Source organism: Tamandua tetradactyla, chromosome 13 (genome assembly GCF_023851605.1).
Source record: "Tamandua tetradactyla isolate mTamTet1 chromosome 13, mTamTet1.pri, whole genome shotgun sequence".
Taxonomy (NCBI): Eukaryota; Metazoa; Chordata; class Mammalia; order Pilosa; family Myrmecophagidae; genus Tamandua; species Tamandua tetradactyla.
In genome coordinates, this window is record NC_135339.1 from 35,437,501 (window position 1) to 35,451,256 (window position 13,756).

The window sequence follows — 13,756 nt, forward strand, 5'->3', positions numbered from 1 at the left end:
TTAAATAAAGTAACACTAATCCTTTGGCAGCTCAGGCAAATTAAAAAAAAAAAAAAGGCCGATCTTCTCCACTGCTGTACTAGCAAGAAGGAAGTGATCTTCAGTGCAAAAGAGATTTTTAGCATTCTTTCTTTCTTTTGGAATTTGAATTCCAACTAGATGGGACTATTTTTATCTAGACACCATTTTGCTTAAGAAATATAAGTTGATAGGTATTTTGGCTGGTGAATGGGTCCTGACTTCTCTTATTTAACAAATCATTGTCTAGAAAAAATTACTTTGATGTCCAGAAGAGGGATGTTTCCCTATGACTCTGAAATCTGAGATGTCAGAAGTATTTCTCCTCTACAGTTGTTGGGGAAAGGAGCACTCTTATTCTCTAGGGGAACTGAAGCATAATGAAATGCAATCTAAGAACATGCAAAGTTATGGATGGTTGAATGGTTCCAATCAAATGAAGGATAGAAATAGGGGCTTTATATTTGTATTTTGGAAAAATGACTCCACAGTTATATTTAGGCACAACAGTGCTTCTAAATATCTGGAGTGGTAGCAGTCTCTTGGCTTGTTCACAAATGATAAATGTATTTGCTCTTTGGAACTTATCATAGGGGACTAGGGGAAAGCTCCCCAAATTACTACTGCAAATGGGAGAAACATATCTTACTATGGATGATAAGAGAAAGGTTATTTCTTGTCTAGATAGAAGGAAGGTTGGTATCCTTCTTCTTCTTCTTCTTTTTTTTTTTTTGGCATGGGCAGGCACCGGGAATTGAACCCAGGTCTCCGGCATGGCAGGCGAGAACTCTGCCTGCTGAGCCACCGTGGCCCAGCATGCTATTATTTTCTAATTGGCTCTTCAGAGATCGCCTTTGCAACAGAGACTGCTTACAGTAGGTGGGCCCTATGACTTTTAAAAATTCAAGATTTTTCTTTATTTTTCCCACTCTGGAAATTGCTAAGAAGTGGAGCAACAGCATCGTTAGCAGTAGGAATCATTTTTTATGAGAACACTCTTTTTTCCAAGTCTCCATGGATAGAAGTCTTGGCACTAGACGGATGACCTTTCAAAAACTCAAATCTGAAGCCACTAGCTGCTTAGAACTTGTCAAAAATTCCCTGTTGCTTTTAGGTTAAAGATCAAAATCTATAATGGTGTCTACAGACCCTGCAAAAATGCTGGCTCTGGCCAACTTGTTTGGCCTCCTCTTGTGGCCCAGGGACTTTTCACATGCTTCTTTCCCTGCTGAAATACATCTCCTTTCATATGCCTTTGTCTAGTTAAAATCTACGTATCCTTCAGACTCCAGCCCAAATGTCAATACCTGTGGGAAGCTTTCTTGACCTTCCAGACTAGACCAAGATCCTTTATACTATACTATTCTGTACTCTCCTAACTCCCTGAGTTTGCCTTAATCACAGTTGCCTAATCTCTGCCCACTAGTTTATTTGAGCAGATACTATGTTTGGTTGGCTCAGTACTCAGCACCTTGGCACATAGGAGGTAGTGTGTGTGTATTGTATGATGAAGCAATGAATGGACTTGGGTTGTATATTCTTTGAATATTTTTTCTAAATACTTCATATGCTAATAGAACAAGTTAGTTTGTTCCTTTATCATAACTAATAATGAAAGAGAAAGGTCAGTTTTCATTTTATTTCCTGTTGACTGTGAGATGGCTAGATGAGGCTAGAGGTTAAATATGTGGTTTTGTAATCAGACAGACCTAGTTCAAAACCTGGTTCTATCAGTTGACTGGGATCATGGAAAAGTTACTTAAAATTTCCTGTGTCCCTTTCATCATCTGTAAAACAGGACACTCCTGGGTTTGAAGTCTGAATCTACCAGGTATTAATTTTGCAACATTGTTCAAATTAATAACCTTTCTAACCTTCAGATTCCAAAGGTATAAAAATAATAATATCTGTATTTTAGAGCTGCTAGGATGATTAAAAGAGAATACAGTGCTCAAAAAACTTCCATAAAGAAGTAAAACAAGAGAAGCAAATTGAAAGAGTAATGTGAGATGATTTTCTTTCAGAGTGCCAGAGATAAAAACTGGCGGAGGCATGTCGTGGGGAACAATGTGGAGAGATACTCTTGTGCCCTGTTGGTAGCATGTGACTTCTTGAAACATCTTTGAAAAGCAATATCTATCCAAAGATATTGTCAATATCTATCAAAATTGGAGATGGACGCAATAGAATTTGACCCAAAAATTCCCCTGCTAGAAATTCATCTTAGAGGTATAATAAAAACATGTAGGATATACACACAAGGATGGCCAAGGTAGCCTTGTTTATAATAACAAAGTAAAGGAAATAAAAAAAAGTTCTCTAATAGGACTAATTAAAAAATTATGGAATTGATAAGCTGAAATAATATAGAATCCTTAAAAATTTGCTTATATATAAGAAAGTACATATTATTTGACAAAACAATAATGTAAAAACAAAGCACATTGAGTGAAGTAAGACCACTCTACACAATCCACTTGTTTTGAATGGGCAAAAAATAAATTTCTAAGGATTTACTGAAAGTTATGCCTGCCTCTGGGGATAGGAATTGGAGTATCTGGGGGAGATTTAGTTTTCATTGTCTACAATTTGTATTTTTTTTTCACCAAGTGCTTTTATTATTTTATCAATACAAAATTTAAAAAGAATAAAGACTGAGTTAAAAACTATAGTACACAGAAATAGACCCTCAGATCTGTGGTCAACTGATTTTTGACAAGGCTCCTAAGCCCACTCAACTAGAACAGAACATTCTCTTCAATAAATGGTGTTGGGAGAACTGGATATCCATAACCAAAAGAGTGAAAGAGGACCCCTATATCGTACCATATACGAAAATCAACTCAAAATGGATCAAACACCAAAATATAAGAACCAGAATGAAGAGTAAAACTCCAAGAAGAAAATGTAAGGAAACAGTTCCAAGATTTAGTGATAGGTGGTAGTTTCTTAGACTTTATAGCCAAAGCACAGCACTGAAAGAAAAAGTAGATGTATTAGTTTGCTAATGCTTCCAGAGTGCAATATACCGGAAATGGAATGGCTTTGTAAAGCGAATTTATTACATTATAGGTTTACAGTTCTAAGGCCATGAAAATGTCCAAATTAAGGCATCAACAAGAGGTTACCTTCACTCAAGAAAGGCTAATGCTCTCCAGAACAACTTTATTAGCTGGGAAGCTGTTGCCTCCAGCTTCTGATGTCAGTGGTTTTCTCTCTAAGCATCTGTTGGCTTTCATTTAGTTCCTCTGGGACACAACTGTGGGTCCTGGCTTGCCTAGCATCTCATGGAAAGTCACATGGCAATGTCTACTGGGCTCTACTGTATCTAGGCATCTGCTTTCTCTATCAGCACTCTAAGCATATGAAAACAACTATGTATCTGCCAACTCTGAAGCAACTGTTCCCCAATCATCTGCATCTGCTCTGAACTTTTTCCCAAATGTTTCCTCTCTTAAAGGACTCCAGTAAACAAATCAAGACCTACCCTGAATGGGCAGAGTCAGATCTCAATCTAACCAAAAGGCCACACCCACAACTGGGAGTGCCACATCTCGGTGAAGATAATCTAAACAAAAGGATTTCCACTCTACAATATTGAATCCGGGCAAAGGACATGGCTTTTCTAGGGAACACAACACTTTCAAACTTGCACAATAGATAAATGTGGACTCCTCGAAATCGAATACTTCAGTGCTTCAAAAGACTGTCAAAAGGGTGAACAGGTATCCAACTCAGTGGGAGAAAATATTTGGAAACCACAGATCTGATAAGAGTTCGATATCCAGAATATCTAAAGGAATTCTACAACTCAACAATAAAAGGACAAACAACCCAATTAAAAAATGGGCACAAGCCATGAATAGGCATTTTTCTAAAGAAGAAATACAGATGGCTAAAGGCACATTAAAAGATGCTCAGCTTCACTAGCTATTAGGAAAATGCAAATCAAAACCATAATGAGATATCATTTCATACCTACTAGAATGGCTGCTATTAAACAAACGGGAAATGACAATTGTTGAAGAAGATGTAGAGAAATTGGAACACTTATTCACTGTTGGTAGGAATGAAAAATGGTACAGCTGCTTTGGATGATGGTTTGACGGTTCCTCAGGAAGCTAAGAGTTCTCTTCCCACCTGGCAATCCTGCTAATTGGGATATACCCAGAAGATCTGAAAGCAGGGATGTGGACAAACATGCACACTGGTGTTCACAGCAGCATTATTCACAATTGCCAAAAGATGGAAACAACCCAAGTGTCCACCAACAGATGAATAGATAAACAAAACATGCTATATACAAATGATGGAATATCATTCAGGAATGAGAAGGAATCTTCATTCATAAAGCACATGACAACATGGATGAACCCCGAGGACATTATGTTAAGTGAAATAAGCCAGACACAAAAAGACAGATATTGTATGATCCCACTGATATGAACTAATTATAATATGTAAATTCAGACATTAAATATAGACTATAGATTACCAGGATATAGAATGAGGTAAAGAATGGGGAGTGGTTGCTTAATATGTGCAGAATATTTTTACCAGATTGAACTTAAATGTTTGGAAATGGACAGAGGTGACAGGAGCACATTATTGTAGAGAATAATTAACAGTGCTGAATGGTGTGTGAGTGTGGTGGAAAGGGAAAGTTTAGAGTCATGTATGTTACCAGAAGATTAGAGTTTTAAACTCTAACATGGGACTTTACAATGCAGTGAATCTTGTGGTGGACAACATCCATGATTAACTACAAATATAAAAAAGTTCACATAAGCACTAGAAAAAAATGTACAGCGCTATCACAAGGAGCTAATAATAGAGAGGTAGATAGAGCAAATGTGCCTATTGCAAACTATGGACTATACTTAACAGTAATATTTTAATACTCTTTCATCAACACTAAGAAATGTACTATACCAATAGTATGGGTCGATAATGGGGAGTGGGTAGGATATGGGGTATGGGGAGGATTTGGGTTTATTTTTTATTTTTATTTCTTTTCTGAAGTAATGAAATGTTTTAAAATTGATTATAGGGTTGTATACACAACTATATGATGTTACTGTGATCCAGTGATTGTATACTTCAGATAGTTTGTATGGTATGTGAATATATCTCAATAAAACTTCATTGAAAAAACTATAGGAGAGGCAAGATGGCAACATAGTGAGATGTGGAATTTAGTTTGTTCTCCAAAGAGGCTAGTAAATAGCTAGGAATTGTATGGAAAAACTGTTGGGGGGACATCAGTGACTGGACACTTATCATGCACCAGTCCGGAATGGGTGCAATGGCTGAGATCCCACACAGGACTGTAAGTCTCCCAAGCCACAGAGGCCAGCACCTGTCCCCCACAGGCATGGCAGGCTGGTTCCCCGAGGGGAAAAGAAAAAGACCAAGGACAAGGAGGTTAGCTCAACCAAGCTCTAATGGCAGAATTAATTAACAAATTTGGACTGCTGAAAACAGGTCCTGAGCAATGATAAATGTGGAGTAAGCACTAAAGGAGCCAGGAGTTTTTGCTTTGGCAGAGAGGGGGTGGGGCTGATGGGAAAAACAAAAAGTAAACAAAACAAAACAACAGAGGCTTTTTGTGTTAGACAGCACAAAATACTGGAAAAAGACTGGACCCCCAGGAAAGGGGGCACATAGAGCCTGGGGACACATAGAGCTCTGTACCAATTTCAGCTCTTGATTGGCAAATCCAGGGAACTAGGGTCTGGCTCAGAAAAGGCTTTTTTTTTTTTTTTTTTTACCTCATAAGTGCTCATTAAATAGAACTGCAAGCATTCTCAGGCTTCAGCACTGTCCCAGACAAGGGTGGAATTAAGGTATGTCTGAAAAGCAAAGTAACAAGTCAGGTGAATGGAGATAATTCCCTAAAAGGTGTATCTTCTGCAAGAAAAGAGGGTCGGGATCCAGCACAAAAGGCAGCCCTCCTTCAGTGAATTCAGGCCCTGGGGGCTGGAAAACAGAAGGAAACTAAGCCCATCATGTACCTCAGCCTCTGTCTCAACCACACCACTGGCAGGTAGAGGCTGCTGAGAATTAAAGCACCACATCACTTTATGCTGGTGGGACGTTGTGGGCTGACAAGCACCACATGCTGGGTAGGATAGGAAAGTCTTGAGGCTTCATAGGAAAGTCTAACAATCTGCTGGGCCTCACCATCAGGGAAACTTGACACTGGTTATACCCGCCTACTGAGATGTGGGCCTTTCTGGTCTGGGAAAATCTGATGGGCCAATCATATCTAAGGAGACCCTCTTCAATAAAGGGTTCCATATAGGCAGGGCAAGAACCAGAAAATACAAGAGCTGAAAAATTCTGATCAGTTAAACAGTAGGTATGCCAGAGATCTAGAATAAGTTGAACTGAATGCCAAGGAACAAAGAGCAAAGCTAATGAACAAGAAAATCTCAGGTTAAAGAGTGAAAATGACCTTCAGATAATACAATTAAGAAAATCAAATGCCTCCAACAAAAAATAATGAGTCATACTAGGAAAATCGAAGATATGGCTGAGTGAAAAGAACAAATCAACATTTCAAATGAGATGCAGGAATTGAAACAACTAATTAAGGATGTTTGAACAGACTTTCAGAGTCATATAAAAAAACCAAATCAAGGAGCTGATGGAAGATATGGCAAAAATAAGGAAGAGATTGGATGAACATAAAAAATAAATCAAAAGTTTGATAAAAACAAATAGTGTGACTTATTGGAATGAAAGCTAATCTTCTATTATTAGAAGAGCATAAGAAAAACAGTGGAAATCTCCAACAGCAGTTTTAAGAGGCAGAAGAAAGGATTAATGAACTAAAGGACAAGATATCTGAAATCCTACACACAAAAGAACAGATAGGGAAAAGATTGGAAAAATATGAGCAGGGTCTCAGGAAATTGAATGACGACATAAAGCATAAGAATATACATGTTATGGGTCTCCAAGAAGGAGAAGAGGAAAGAAAAGGGGCAGAAAGACTAATGGAGGAAATAATCACTGAAAATTTCCCATCTCTTATGAAAGACATAAAATTACAGATCCAAGAAGCACAGCATACCGCAAACTGAATAAATCCAAATAGACCTACTCCAAGACACTTATTAGATTGTCAAATGTCAAAGACAAAGAGAGAATTTTGAAAGCAGCAAGAGAAAAGCAATCCATCATTTACTAGGGAAGCTTGATGAGACTATGTGTAGACTTCTGAACAGAAACCAGGGAGGTGAGAAGATAGTGGTATGATATATTTAAGATTCTGAAAGAGAAAAATTACCAACCAAGATTTCTATACTTGGCAAAACTGTCCTTAAAAAATGAGGGGGTTAAAGAGTGGGAGAAAGATCAAAGGTGATGGTGGAGTTATACAGAGAAGTTAGAGCTTATCAAATGAGTATGATTGCTGAATCATTATATTGATATTTCTTTTAGTTTCCAGAATCTTAGAGCAGCTAGAAGTAAAAAACTAGAATTGCAGAATTGTAACCCACACCAAAATCTGAAATTTGTTCTACAACTAATTGTTGTGACGTGCTTTGAAATTTATTATTTTCTTATATATATGCTATTTTTCACAAAAGAGAAAAAAAGTTGATTATGATGATAAATGCACAGCTATATGATGGTATTGTGAATTATCGACTGTACACTTTGGGTGATTACATGCTATATGAATAGATATCAATAAAAACTAAAAAAAATTAATAATAAATTAAAGACAAAAAAGGAAGGGAGATTAAAATATTTTCAGACAAGCAGTCACTGAGAGAGTTTGTGACTAAGAGGCTGCCTCTGTAAGAAATACTAAAGGGAGTATTACAGGAACATAGGGAAAAACAGGAGAGAGAGGTCTGGAGAAGAGTGTAGAAATGAAGACTATCAGTAAAGATAAAAAGGGAAAATATATGATATATAAAATGCAAAAGATAAAATGGTAGAAGAAAGTACTGCTTTTACAGTAATAACATTAAATATTAATGGAAACTTCATTAATATTTGGAGACTTCAATTCACTGTTCTCATCAAAGATAGACCATCTAGTTAGAAGATCAATAAGGGAACAGAGATTTTGAATAATATGATAAATGAACTAGACTTAAGTGACATTTACAGAACATTACACCCCTCAACAGCAAGATACACATTTTTCTCAAGTGCTCATGTATCATTTTCCAGGATAGACCATATGCTGTGTCACAAAGAAAGTCTCAATAAATTTTAAAATATTGAAATTATACAAAACACTTTCTTGGATCGTAATGGAATGAAGTTTGAAATCCATAACAGGCAGAAGACAGGAAAATTCAACAAATATATGTAGGCTAAACAATACACTCTTAAACAAACAGTGGGTCAAGGAAGAAATTATGAGAGAAATCAGTAAATATCTTGAAGCAAATGAAAATGAAAACATACATGTGAAAACTGATGGGATGCAGGAAATGTGGTGCACGAGAGGGAAATTTATTTCCCTAAATGCCTAAATTAAAAAAGAAGAAAGAGCACAAATTGAGGAATTAAATGTTAACCTGGAAGAACTAGAAAAAGGACAGCAAATTAACCAAAATGCAAATAGAAGAAAGAAATAATAGCAATTAGAGCAGAAAGAAATGAAATGAGAATATGAAACCAATAGAGAAAATCAATAAAACCAGAAGTTGTTTCTTTGAAAAAATCAATGAAATTGATTGACCCTCAGCTAGGCAGCCAAAAAATAAATAAATAAATAAATAAATAAAAGAGAGAGAGGATACAAATAAATCAAATTTGAAATGGGAGAGGGGACATAAGCACTGACCTCTCAGAAATAAAGGAGGCAATGAGAGGATACTATGAGCAACTATATACTAATAAACTAGACAAGATAGATGAAATGAACAACTTCCTAGACAAGCATGAACAACCAGCATTGACTTGAGAAGAATAGATGACCTCGGCAACCCAAGCACAAGTAAAGAGATTGAATCAGTTATTAAGAAGCTTCCCCAAAAGAAAAGTCCAGGACCAGATGGCATCACATGTGAATTCTAGTAGGCATTCAAGAAAGAGTTAGTACTAATCCTGCTCATACTCTTCAAAAAAATTGAAGAGGAGTGAAAGTTACCTGACTCATTCTATGAGGCCAAAATCACCCTAATACCAAAGCCAGACAAAGATACTACAAGAAAAGAAAATTACAGATCAATTTCTTTTCTTTAATGAATATAGGTGCAAAAATCCTCAGCAGCGTATTAACAGAATTATGCGCCATGACCAAGTGGGATTTATTCCAGTTATGCAAGTCTGGTTCAACGCAAGAAAATCAGTTAATGTAATACACCATATCAATACATCAAGGTGGAAATTCTATATGGTCATCTCAATTGATGTAGAAAAGGCATCTGAAAAAAATTCAACATCCTTTCTTGATGAAAACTCTTCAAAAGAGAGGAATAAAAGGGAACTTCCTCAACATGATAAAGGGGATATATGAAAAACCCACAGCTAATATCATCCTCAGTCGGGAAGGACTGAAAGCTTTCCCTCTAAGATCAGGATCAAGACAAGATTTCCCAGCGTCACCATTCTTATTCAACCTTGTGCTGGAAGTTCTAGTCAGAGCAATTAGAAAAGAAAAAGAAATAAAAGGTATCCAAATTGGAAAGGAAGAAATAAAACTCACTGTTTGCAGATGATATGATACTATATGTCAAAAATACTGAAAAATCTACAGTAAAGCTGCTAGAGCTAATAAATGAGTAGAGCAAAGTGGCAGGGTACAAGATCAATACCCCAAATCAGTAGTGTTTCTGTGCCCTAGCAATAAGCAACCTGAGGTGGAAATCAAGAAAAAAAAATCCATTTACAATAGCAGCCAAAAGAATTGAACATTTAAGAATAAATTTAACTAAGGACACAAAAGACCTATACCCTGAAAACTATGTGAAATTGCTAAAAGAAATCATGGAAGCCTGAAATTAATGGAAGAGCATATAATTTTCATGGATCAAAAGACTAAATATAGTTGAGATTTCAATTCTACACAAACTGACTTAGATTCAGTACGATACCAATTAAAATCCAAACAACTTACTTTGCAGAAATAGAAAAACCAATAACCAAATTCATTTGGAAGTGAAGGGTGTCCCAAATAGCTAAAAATATTTGAGAAAGAAAAGTGAAATGGGAGGTCTCATATTACCTGAACTACCTGACTTTAAAGCATATTACAAAGCTACAGTGGTCAAAACCGCATGGTAGTGGCATAAAGATAGACATACTGACCAGTGGAATCAAATTGTGTATTCAGAATTAGATCCTCTCATCTATGGACAATTGGTCTTTGATAAGGTTGTCAAGCCAACCCTCCTGGGACAGAACAGCCTTTTCAATAAATGGTGTTTGGAGAACTGAGATCCATATGTAAAAGAATGAAAGAGGGACCATACCTCATACCCTATACAAAAAATAACTCAAAATGGATCAAAGACCTAAGACCATAAAACTTTCAGAAGAAAATGTAGGGGAATATCTTATAAATTTTGTGATAGGAGTTGGTTTCCTAGACCCTACACTCAAAGTGTGAACAATGAAAAAAAAAAAAGAAATAGATAAATTGGATCTCCTCAAAATTAAACATTTTTATGCATCACAGAACTTTGTCAGCAAAATAAAAGGCAGCCTATGCAATGGGAGACAATATTTGGAAACCACATATCAGATAAGAGTTCAACATCTAGAATATTTGAAGAAATTCTACAAGTCAACAACAAAAAGACAACCCAATTAAAAACTGGGCAAAAGACACGAACAGACACTTTTCAAAAGAAGAATTACCAATGGCTTAAAGGCATATGAAAAGATATTCAACTTTACTGGCTATTATGGAAATGCAAATCAAAAGCACAATGAGATATCATCTCATACTCACTAGAACAGCCATTATACGAAACAAAACAAAAAACAAAAACAGAAAATGACAAGTCCTGGAGAGTTGTGGAGAAAGGTACACTTATCCACTGTTGTGGGAATGTAGAAGGATGCAACTGCTCTGGAAGGCAGTTTGGTAGTTGCTCAGGAAGCTAAGTTTAAAATTGCAATATGATCCAGCAATCCCATGACAAAGTATATATTCGGAGGAACTGATGGCAAGGACACAAAGCAAAAGTTGCACACCCATGTTTATAGTGGCATTAGTCATGACTGCCAAGAGATGAGAACAGCTCAAATGTCCATTAACAGATGAGTGATTAAACAAGCTGTGGTATATACATATGATGGATTATTATGCAGCTATAAAACAAAATAAAGTCGTGAAGCATGTAACAACATGGATGTTACCTAAGGACATTATGCTGAGTGAAATTAGCCAGAAACAATAGGACAAAGACTGTATGATCTCACTAATATGAACTAACATTAATGAGGGAACTTTGAGGGTTAAAGTTAAGAACACTGGTTATCAGGAGGTAGAAAGAGGGTAAAGATCGGGCATTTGGAGCTGAAGGAGTACAGAATGTGCAACAGGACTGATTGTCAAGATTCAGAAATAGTTAACACAATACTACCTGATGGTGGCATAATATATTTGCACTGAATGAAGCTGAATGTGAATGTGGTTGAAGGAGAAGGGCTGGGGGCATGTATGATACCAGAAGAAAAGATACAGGGTAAAGACTAAGACAGTATATTTAGGAATGCCTAGAGTGGGCAATGATAGTGATTAAATATATAAATATAAGAATTTTTATGCATGAGGGAGAACAAAGGCATGTCAACATTGCAAGTTGCTGAAAATGGGATGGAATACAGGAAAAAATACAATCAGTGCAAGCTAGGGTCTACAGTTAACAGTAAGGCTGTAGTATGCTATCACTGAATGTAACAAAGGGAATATGCCAAATCTAAATGTCAGTAAGCCGGGGCTTTGGGGGAGGGGTATGGGACTCTTTGTGGAAGAAAAGGAAATGTCCACATATAGCTTGTGGTGGCAAAGGCATGGCTCTGTGATTATACCAGGAGCCATTGATTTTTTACTTAGGTTGGTTTTGTATGATGTGTGAACAAAACTGTTTAAAAATGAACAGAGATACAAGTGCTGGAGAAAATGTGGAGATCTAACTATTCACTGTTGGTAGGGAAGCAGAGAGGTGCTGCCCCTCTGGAGGGAAGTGTGGTGATTCCACAGGAGGTTAAGCGTGGGGTTCTCATATGATCGTGCAATCCCATTGTTAGATATATACTCGGAGGAACTGAGAGTGGGGACATGAATGGGTATTTGCACACTGGTGTTTATGACAACAGTATTCGTGATTTGCAATGGATGGAGGTGGCCTAAGGGTACATCACCTGAGGAACTAAAGGGGGAACTGTGGTGCATACGTCCAACCGATTACTGAGTGGCTGCAAGAAGGAATGAAGTTGTAAGGCATGCAAATAGTTGAATGAACTTTAAGGACTCTATGTTGAGTAAGACATCAGAAACGAAAAGACAAATAGTGTCATGCCTCAAGTCATATGGATTAACCATAATATACAAACAGAGAATTGAAGTTGAGAGCATGTGTTATCAGGTTGGGGCTTATTGCAAAGGTTCCTAGATTGTGAGGTTTTATGGTAGTCACATCCATTTCTGAGTTATAGTTGTTATTTCAAAATTTGGGGATTCTGAGCTGTTTGTGTAGAAACTGGTCATTCCCTGGAACTTCAGGTATTTGTGTGACAACTGAGACTCAGAGTTAGAGCTCTGAACCTATAAGGGTCAGCATTACCCCATACAGCAACTGTTAAAAAAGTTGAAAAAGTAATCAGACTTCAACTAGAGATGTGAAGGACGCTGATATGGATAGACTAAGGCAAATCAGAAAACAGGGTAAAGGATGAAATGGTCTCTATTTTAAAACTTCAGCTTCTGTGTGAGATGTTTATTTGGTGCAAAATTTATATTTTTGGTAGTGAATTACCTAACTTAACTTTTATGTCACTTTATTCGAACACCGTAATTACATGGAATCTTGAATAGGGAGTGAGATCTTGTAGGTTTGTCCAGGTTAGTATGATGCCCCAATACATCCCAGAGTTTTTTGGATAGAGAATAAAAAGTATCTGCAAAGTCCCCTGGCAGATTGGGGAGAAAGGAGGAAATATTAAACTTCCCCATCTGGGAAATTCCTGATACTCTCACAAGCAGTGGGGATAACCAACTCAATAGGCTGAGCTCTCGATCTTGGGGCTCACCCCTATGAAACTTATTCTTGCTAAGGAGAAGCTGAGCCTACTTAAAATCAGGCTTAAGAGTCACCCACAGAGAACCTCTTTTGTTGCTCGGATGTGGCTTCCTTATAAGCCAGCTGGGCGGGTGAACTCACTACCCTCCCCCCATGTGGGACATGAGTCTCAGAGGTATAAACCTCCTTGGAAACGTAGGTCAGGACTCCTGGGATGAACAAGGACTGACATCATGGGATTGAAAAATCCTTCTTGACCGAAAAAGGGGAAGAGAGAAATGAGACAAAATAAAGTCTCAGTGGCTGAGAAATTTCAAAGAGAGTTGAGAGGTTATCTTGGAGGTTATTCTTACGCATTATATAGTCCTATTTAGTTTATGGTGCTTGGGGGTGGCTAGAGAGAAGTATATGAAACTGCTGAGCTGTGTTCTAGTAGCCCTGATTTTTTAAGACGATTGTATAACTATATGGCTTTTACATTGTGACTGTGTGATTGTGAAAACCTTGTGTTTGGT

General features: G+C 37.1%; 1 protein-coding gene across 6 annotated transcripts in view; it reads right to left on the minus strand.

Annotated features, from left to right (window-relative positions):
- CABCOCO1 (ciliary associated calcium binding coiled-coil 1) overlaps positions 1-13,756 on the minus strand; it is a 246,978-nt gene that overhangs the window by 72,549 nt on the left and 160,673 nt on the right. The gene's annotated exons all lie outside the window — the stretch shown is intronic.